Here is an 8,649-nt window from a genome sequence, read left to right on the forward strand (position 1 = left end):
AGTGCCAAATACAGATGTAAAATAACTTCTCTACTCCTAATCAAGATTCACCTCTTCATGTATCCCAGGATTGCATTAGCTCTTTTGGCTACAGAGTCACAATGGGAGCTCATGTTCAGCTGATTATCCACTACATCCCCCAAATCTGTTTGAGTCACTGTGTTTCAGGATAGCATCCCCCATCATGTAAATATGGCCTACGTTCTGTGTTCCCAGATGTATACATTTACATTTAGCCATATTAAAACTAGGGCTGTCGATTAATCACTGTTAACTTACACAATTAACTCAAAAATGTACTGCAATTAAAAAAATTAATCACAATTAATTGCACTGGTAAACAATAGACTACCAATTGAAATTTATTAAATATTTTTGGATGGTTTTGCTACATTTTCAAATATACTGATTTGTTTTACAACACAGAATACAAAGTGTTCAGTTCTCACTTTGTGTTGTTTTTGATTACAAAATGTTTGCACTGTAAAAATGATAAACAAAAGAAACAGTATTTTTCAATTCACCTCATACAAGTACTGTAGTGCAATCTTTTTACCATGAAAGTTGAACTGACAAATGTAGATTTTTTTTGTTCCATAACTGCACTCAAAAACAAAACATAAAACTTTAGAGCCTACAAGTCCACTCAATCCTACTTCTTGTTCAGCCAATTGCTAAAACAAACAAGTTTGTTTACATTTATGGGAGATACTGCAGCCTGCTTTTTATTTACGCTGTTACCTGAAAGTGAGAACAGGCATTCACATGGCACTTTTGTAGCCGGTGTTTCAAGGTATTTATGTGCCAGATATGCTAAACATTCATATGCCTCATCATGCTTCAGCCACCATTCCGGAGGACATGCTTCCATGCTGATGTTCGTTTAAAATAATAGTGCCTTAAATAAATTTGTGACTGAACTCCGTGGGGGAGAATTGTATGTCCCCTGCTCCGATTTACTTGCATTCTGCCATATATTTCATGTTCCAGCAGTCTCTGATGATAACCCAGCACATGTTGTTTGATTTACAAACACTGTCACTGCAGATTTGACAAAATGCAAAGAAGGTACCAATGTGAGATTTCTAAAACTAGCTACAGCACATGACCCAAGGTTTAGGAATCTGAAATGGCATCCAAAATCTGAGAGGGACGAGGTGTGGAGCATGCTTTCAGAAGTCTTAAAAGAGCAATACTCAGATGTGAAAACTACAGAACCCAAACCACCAAAAAAGAAAATCAACCTTCTGACGGTGGCATCTGACTCAGACGATGAAAATGAACATGCATCAGTCCACTCTGCTTTGGATCGTTATCAAGCAGAACCTGTCATCAGCATGGATGCACGTCCTCTGGAATGGTGGTTGCAGCATGAAGGGACATGTGAGTCTTTAGTGCATCTGGCACGTAAATATCTTGCAATGCCAGTTACAACAGTGCCATGCAAATGCATGTTCTCACTTTCAGGTGACCTTGTAAACAAGAAGCGGGCACCATTATCTCCTGCAAATGTAACCAAACTTGTTTGTCTAAGCGATTTGGCTGAAGTAGGACTGAGTGGACTTGTAGGCTCTAAAGTTTTACATTGTTTTATTTTTGAATGCAGTTTTTTGTTACATAATTCAACATTTGTAAGTTCAACTTTCATGATAAAGAGATTTCACTACAGTACTTATTAGGTGAATTGAAAATATATTTATTTTTGATTACAAATATTTGTACTGTAAAAACCAAAAAATAGTAAAGTGAGTACTGTAACTTTATATTCTGTGTTGTAATTGAAATCAATATATTTGAAAATGTAGATAAGATCCAAAAATATTTAAATAAATGGTATTCTATTGTTTAACGGTGTGATTAATCACATTTTTATTGCATGATTAATTGCAATTAAATTGTTTTAATCGCTCGACAACCCTAATTAAAACTCATATGCTTGTGCCCAGAGTACCAAGCAATCTGTATAGCTCCATATCAGTGCCCTGTCCTCCTCCTTACTTACACTCCCCCAATTTTTATGTAATCTGTAATCTTTATCAATGATGTTTTCTTCCAGGTCATTATTTCTTGGCCCTGTGCTCATTAACATTTTTTTCAATCTCTGTGCCCCTCCCCCCCCGGGAAACAGACCCACTCAAGGATGACTCCCCATTGACCATTACATTTTGAGACCTGACAGCTTTTGAGCCATTTCATGTGTTATGTTAATTTTATATTGTTCTAGTTTTTTAATCAAAATATCATGTGGTACCAAGTCAAAAGGCTTACAAAAGTCTAAGGATATATTATGTCAACACTATTATCTTTATCAACCAAACTTGTAATCACAGCAAAAAAGATATGTCATCTTGACAGTTTCTATTTTCCATAAAGTCATGTTGATTTGCATTAATTACCTTATCCTCCCTGAGTTCTTTTATTAATAGATTCCTATATGAGCTGCTCCATGTTGATGCCCAGGATAATGTCATGCTGACAAACCTATAGTTACTTGGATCATCTTTTTTTACCCATTTTAGAAACTAACACATTCGCTTTCTTCCTGTCTTCTGGAATTTCCCCAGTGCTCCAAGACATATAGAAAATCAACATTAATGTGCAATCAAGAGACCTAGCCAGTTCCTTTTAAAATGTTGGTTGAAAATTATCTGGGCCTGATGATGTCTAACTTCATTAGTTTCTGTCTTAACATCCTTCACAGATACTAGTGGAACACAAAGTGTGTTATCACCATTTGATGAGATTGCATCATTTCTTTTCCCTAAAATAAAGAACAAATATTTATTGAGTACCTCTGCCTTTTCTGCTTTATTGATAGATCTGTTATTTCCATCTAGTAATGGACTTAATATCATTGTCAGGATTCTTTTTGTTTCAAATAAGTTTTTAAAATTCTCTTATTGTTCTTAATGCTGCCAGGCCTAGATTTCTTCTTGTGTCCCTTGGCTTCCCTTAGCAATTTTCTACAATTCCTAATATGTATATATTGCTATCAAAATTCACCTTCCCTTGCATTTGCTATCTATATCTTTTCTCGTTTATTTATTGCAGCTTTCACTTGTCTTCTCTAAACTACTAGGTAGGTTTTTTTAATCAGCACAGATGTCTTCATCAGTTTTGCAATTATGGCTTTTTGGGCATCTAGTAAGGTGTTCTTAAATGATTCCTAATTATCATTCAAATTTTTCTGATTTAAATTCTTCCTTCCAGTTTGTTTGGCTCATTATTCTTTCAATTAAAGTACCATATATCTATTTTATTAGTCTGAACTTCATTCTTCTTGTATATTATAAATATGATCAAATCATGATCACTTATATCTAAGCTACCATCAACTTTTTTAGTTCTGTGATTAGTTCCTTTTTATGTGCTTGGACAAGGTTTAATATAGAATTCCCCTTTTTGAGTTAGGAAATGCACATCTATAATGTTCAGAAATACCAAGAATGTTGTTGTATTGGCAGCAGGAGACCTCAAGTACATAGAAGCAAGGAAAGTAGCTAAGGACACAATTCTTGCATTGCTCCAATATTTTTTTAAAAAAAATATTCTTGTCAAATGCAAAGAAACGTGATGAAATATATAGTTTTTAACCTGACCTATGGATTATTGTAATTATTTTTTTACTGTCTGAATATTTATTTAATAAATTGCTAAATGGGAAATAACAGTTAATCTAGTCATAAACAGACATGATTTTTTGTGAAGTGCTTTTAATTGCTGTTTCTTGAGGCTAACATTGTCAGTTGGTGAAGAGAGGTGAGATTTGTCTCAAATTGTTCACAACAAAAATAAATTCAAAAAGCTATAAAGCTTAGACCACATCAAAAAAGGGCTGTGGTGATTGTGTTTTTTCCAGTGCTTAGAACTGGTAAAGTGGGATATAAATTCTAAGGGCTTGTCTACACTACCGCACGGGGTCGATCTAAGATGCGCAACTTCAGCTATGCGAATAGTGTTGCTGAAGTCAACGTACTTAGATCTACTTACACGGTAAGTCTACAGCTGATGCTCTCCCGTCGACTCTGCTTGTGCTCCTCATTCTGGTGGAGTATTGGAGTTGACCGCATGCTCAGCAGTCGATTTATCGCATCTATACTAGACATGATAAATCGACCCCCCCCCCACTGGATCGATCACTGCCCACCAATCTGGTGGGTCGTGTAGACAAGCCCTAAGTTATCTTCTAGAATAAGTTGGGATACTACCTAAGATTTGGAAAAAAGTGCAGCAATTCACTTTGATTAACTTTTGCTTCAATGCAATGGACCCATTGGCCTTTTCCCCAAAAGCCAAAGCTAGAGAGCTGTTCAGAATAGAAACTAATATCTCAAATTGAGATTTGTGCAAAATAACTTCCCTCGCAAAAAGTGTAGCCATTGAGGTAACATTGATAATATGGAGCATTGATTGCCTTAGAACTACAAGAAAAAAAACTTAAATGTTGTAAGTCTAATAACTTGCATAGTGCTTATGAAAAAATAGGGAAAGAGGGTAGGATGGATAGACTGAAGGCTGAAATTCAGTAACACTTACAAGAAAAGCAATGGTAGAGGAAAAACTCCACCTTATAACATTAGCTAAAATCTTTTGGCTACCTTCCTTAGTGATAAGTTAAGATCCCACAAGGTGTTATATTATGGGGAGAACAATGAATTAGCCCTTTGGAAAGAATTTAAATCAGTCTGGGTGAACAGTGAAAAGTTGCCAGCTTAGAGCAAAGCCGTGATTAGTTATTATATAGGAATATTGTAATGCTGGGCACGGAAACATAGAAAGGTAGTATCAGTAGGAGAACTTTTTTTTTTTTTGACAAAATAATAATTACCATCTTTTCAGGAAAGAAGTCTTACAAATAGAGGTTTCCTAGTCTCAGCCATAATTTGTAAAGATAGTTTAGATTAAGGTCATGCTGGGGCATTCTAAAATACGAAGTCTGTCAACTTGTTTTCTGATAATCAGAATTATTTGGGTGAAGGATCATGCCCTTTTCTCATGACAACAGCACCACAAGGTGAAAAGGTGATCTGCTGGTGATGGTTATTTAGCAGTTTATTAATATCCCCCTCAGCTGTTTCCTACATTTGGAAAAGTATTCATTTTCATTAAGCTAGTGCGAGTTGCAGGACTGTGTGAATAGAAGAGTGCTGTCACCTTTTTATTAATAGGTCAGGCCCAAACCCTTGTTACCTAAATGCAGTTCACATATATGAAATGTGAAGAATTTGATCTTATCAGAAATATTGCTAAATACAGAAGTTTCAAACTGTGACAAATTGAAATGAAGTTCAGATATTGTAGAATTATTTTAAGCATTGTGCCACGATTATTAGCTCTTACGCTAAATTGCTGAGATTTGAAAGCTAATCTTTCTTCCACTTTAAATTTTTATTTCTTCATAAAAGAGTCTGTGCAGAAAGAATTGGAAGTCTGTTAATAAAAACTTCAAAAGACTCTATAGCATATTTCAAATCTCATTAAGATAAAAAAGAAAATGAACTGCATGTTTTGTCAGGCAAAATTCAAATATCACTTCCCCACAAAGGATATGTCAAAAGTTCACAAACGGCTGCTTTGTCAGTTCAAGTATGTGACACTTGAAATTTCTCTGTTTTTATGCATTAGAGTGAGAATGTCAGAAGTTTTTATCTAACTTGAAAAGACTGTATACCAATACCACATCATGTTATGGGCCTTGTGCTCTTTTCTTCCTTCAGTTGAGCACAGCCAAACATTCATCATCATAACACTTGTGCTAAAACGATACTTAGGAGTAGATGGCTTCAGTTTACTTAAGGCTTGTCTAAATGGTGCCACAATGTGCTCTACGTAGGTGTGAATTAGAGTGGTCTAACTTGCTCATGTAGACCCTGCTGGCATGAACTAAAAGTTACCTAATTTGTGTTCATGTGAACTAGGTACCCTTGAGTTCACACCAGCTGTGTCTGCATGGGACAGTTAGAGCACAACACGTTAACAAACTCCACAGATTACACCCAGGCAGAGTGCAGTGCAGGGCTGTGTAGATAAGCTCTTAGATGGCAACCTCAGTATATTAGCGCTTGACAAATCGCTCCATTTCATACTGTATAATTACATATATATTACAATAGGACTGTGATGCGTCAAACCAAGAGTCAAGCTCCATTGTGTTAGATGTTATATGTGTTGGGGGTGGGAGGGGTGGTAAAGTCCCAGTTTAGTGAACAGGGACTTCGGTCAGTATTAACAGAGCTCACAAAATAGTGTTAAGTATAAGGATGCTGGGGAGGCAGACCAAAATGAAAACCTGGCAGGGATCAGAGGAAGAACTACAGCTAGACCAACAGCTGCTGATTTAAGATCAGTTGAAACTGATAATGCTGCTGAATTGTAGTAGCAAATGGGTCCTGGTTCATCTTTTCCCCAGGGTAGCAGTAAATCCCATTAGCTTCTAAACAAAAATATCTTTTCATTCCACTAATACAATGGCAGCTGATGAGCTGCCTCCTTTTGCCAGTAGTCCATAATTTGTGTGAATGTATTGTAAGAAGAGAACACACACTTCCTGCTATGGTAGCAAATATTAAACTTGTTTCCTTAGCAATCATCTTCAGCATCACTTGTTGATTCTAGCCATTTATTCATGTCACAGCCACAGAACTGATAGACTTGGATTTTAGAAGACTGTAAGCAAAGCTACAATTGAGCTGTTGGTGCCAGCCACATTTGGATAACAGTTTGGTTGTGTCAGTGGGAGGAATGGACTTAATTTCACAGGAATTGACATTGAATCATTAGAATGGTGTTCAAGATAACACTAGTTAACATAATAGCCATGGGGTGGGGGGATGTGTTTTACAGAATGGTGCTGCACTACAATTAAGCCCTGAATATTTATTGCACGTTGTAGTGTTTTGAAATGCCTTTGGTGTTCTTTAAGTTTTATTGTAGCTGTTTAGGCAAAAGCAGAAAAGATGCAATTGTGGTAACACTTTAGAAGATTTCTTACTTTTTAAACAGTCCAAAAGTATTCAGGTTCAATTTGAGGTTCTCTTACCAGCATTTGGAAAGCAGTGTTGTAAGTTATACAAATAAACATTGCATATATTGATCAATTGGATTTTGTTTTACTATGAAGTTTATCACAAATAAACAAGGAACTACATGAGCAAACCCTTTTCAAATATCCCTTATTAGGTTCTTGAACCTGCTTGAGTCCAATTATTTTATTCTAATTTGATTACAAAGTCTTCCAAGATGATTTTGAAACTGTGGGGATTGTTACTCATATTCTTGCTTTTAAATAAATGTATGTAAATAGTAGAATATACCAGATTTCACATCTATTCTGATGTTCAGAGTCGTCAGTCTCAGATTTAATTCTCCAGGGTATCATTTATTGGGTGTTTCCCATTGCAGGGGAGAAGGGGTAAATTAAAGATTTTTATTAACTTGAGTTATTGTTGAACTTCTGTAGTTGTAGATTAAATTGATTCAGACGGTGCCTGTGGCCATAAACTAATGTAACCACATTACTTATGAACTGTAATCAATAAAAAAAAGCAGCATAAAAACTTAACCGTGTGTAATTGCTGCAAGCCATGTGGCCTTGGTTTATGTACAGTTAATCCTGATTGGATAGTAGGGGCCCAGTTCTCTTGATACTACTTAATACGGGTTTTAAACAGGTGTAATGTAAGACCCAGTTCAGCAAAATATGTGCTTAAGTGTTCAAGCATGTGTGGTATTCTGTTGGCTTCAACTGGACTCCTCATATGCTTAAAGTTGTGAGCATGCTTGAAAGTTGTGCTGGACTGGGGCCATATTGATGGTGGATATTGTGTTCTGTGTAGGCTATGAGCAATTTATCTGCAAATTATTTCAGATCTTGGATACAGCTTGCTCTTCCCCTTCGATTGCATTATCAAATTGAGTAAATTGAATAGTCCCAGCACTTGGACATTAAATCATTGACACCAGAAGAATTTCTTTTTTGCATTTAACCTTTAAAGATGTATTTTTATTGACTAAAAAGAATATAACCACTTTGTAACGCCAAGGGCATGCCTTGTGCATCTGTTGCCATTATTTCAATACCTCATATGTAGCATGTCTGGAAGTTGATTTCTGTGGAATGTCAATTTAAAGATGGACAGAATTGCTGCCATAAAAAGTAAGCATAGTGGGTTGGTAAAATGCAGGATAAATTTCATATTGTAGCTGTACCAGTGTGAAATCACAATCTCAGTCTTAATTCTCACCTGGCTTTTGCTTTTATGTAAAATCCATAGGTTTCACCTAGACAACTGTACAGTTAGAGCTGTATACAACTGAATTTTTATCTCAAAAGTAGTGAGTAAAAATAACAATTTTCCATCACAAACTGCTTTTATTTTTCTGACAAATCCAAGGCTAGAACTAGAAGTATTTTGCGGTTTCTCCAGCTGTCATTTTTTTCACTTAATACTTTGGTTAATGATTGAAAATGAGGTTCTAATAGAGCATTACAGGAGATGTCTGTCTTATCCCATGTGTATTTATTCACAAGGGATCAAGTAGAATCTACTGGCATAGCTGATTTGTAATTCTATTCACACAATTAACATTCTTTCTGGCATTTTGCTCAGCAAGAATGATAGAGCTTCAAACACTAATTACCTATTTTGT

The sequence above is a fragment of the Dermochelys coriacea genome, chromosome 7, assembly GCF_009764565.3.
Source record: "Dermochelys coriacea isolate rDerCor1 chromosome 7, rDerCor1.pri.v4, whole genome shotgun sequence".
NCBI classification, from domain to species: Eukaryota; Metazoa; Chordata; order Testudines; family Dermochelyidae; genus Dermochelys; species Dermochelys coriacea.